We start from the raw sequence: 1,449 nt of genomic DNA, 5'->3' as shown, positions 1-1,449 counted from the left end.
ACAATTATCTAAACAATTTTAATTTTAAAAAAAAATTTTCCTTTAGTTTTGACATTTAAATTTTAAAACAGTATTCGATTGTTTTTTGGTATTTTAATTAACTTAACATTATTGGATAGTTTCGGTATAATATTATTCTATTGTATTGGAAGTTAATTTAAAGAAACTACAATATTCTATAGCTTTGTTCGTTTAATTTAAAGTCAATTTATTCAATTTATTTTATTATTTTAATTTAAAATAAAATCATTCTTTTTTACAACTATGATGCATACTTTTCCTGCAAATTAGGGTGTACGTACGCGACACTATCATAGCCATTTGTCTGCTGACGCTAAACAGATTGAAGTTTTCTTTTAATTCTTTGACGTTTTAAACAATGTAAATCCTCCAGGCTAAGTTCTGACATTTGGATTGTTCTCTTACAAGTGAATGCATCGTTTTGGAAGTTCGAGATTTTGCGAGATAACCCGAGGGCGTTATTTTAAGGTATTCTGAATCTGGTCTTATTAGGATTTACCAATATATATTTACCATCCCATGAGAGCATTAAAGCAAGGAGTTCCATGGTGAAGTGGTTATCACGTCTGCTTTACACGCAGAAGTCCTGGGTTCAATCCCCAGTGGAACTATACTGTACTTTTGATGCGTAGGTCACATATTAATAATAACAATAAACAACTTATTTTCAAACAACGACAGCAGAATTTATTATTTTATTATACTTAGAAACGTTAAACAACAAGAAATAACAACACAACGTTGATTTATTTATTTATTTATTTATTTATTTATTATTTAGTATGCATTAATTATTAATCATTATCTGAAAACTGTTTATTATGTATTTATTCATGATAAATTTATAAATGTTTAATGTATTATTTATTTGTTATTTAGTTTTAATTTTTTATTTATTATTGATATATTATTTATTTAAATATCTATTTATGTACGTGTTTTATTTATTAATAATTCATTTATTTATTTATTATTTATTTATCTATTTATTTATTTTTTTCATTTATTCTCATTTAGTTTCTTTTATTCTTATTTCATTTCTTCTCGTTTCATAACAATCTCATTGGGGATCAGAGATCTTTCAATCTCATCAAAATGGGATAATCTATACATAGACATAGATATGCTAATATATATGCACAGTGGAACCCCTCAACACCGAAACCCCTTTGGACATCCTCCCCAATTTTTCCGTTCATATAAGTATTAGGTTTACTGACGATATTGCAAATGTACGTGCAATTGTGGAGAGAGAGAGAGAGAGAGAGAGAGAGAGAGATGTTCATACAGAAATACAGTGTTCTTCACTTAAAACATCGGAAGAATGAGATACTTTTTAACTTTAATACAAGTCCTTTAAAAATACGAATGATACCCTACAACGTATAAATAAATACTCGGTATATTTAATATTGTTCACAGTTCAAG

At 26.9% G+C, this 1,449-nt stretch overlaps 1 non-coding gene across 1 annotated transcript; it reads left to right on the top strand.

Annotated features, from left to right (window-relative positions):
• Positions 1–560: 560 nt before the first annotated feature.
• Positions 561–632, top strand: Trnav-uac (transfer RNA valine (anticodon UAC)). Its single transcript has one exon. It is a non-coding gene; the product is annotated as a tRNA-Val (tRNA).
• Positions 633–1,449: the final 817 nt, after the last annotated feature.

Source organism: Sinohyriopsis cumingii, chromosome 12 (genome assembly GCF_028554795.1).
Source record: "Sinohyriopsis cumingii isolate HCF-2022 chromosome 12, ASM2855479v2, whole genome shotgun sequence".
NCBI classification, from domain to species: domain Eukaryota; kingdom Metazoa; phylum Mollusca; class Bivalvia; order Unionida; family Unionidae; genus Sinohyriopsis; species Sinohyriopsis cumingii.
The sequence above is the reverse complement of the archived record's forward strand: the minus strand, read 5'-3'. Positions and strand labels throughout refer to the sequence as shown.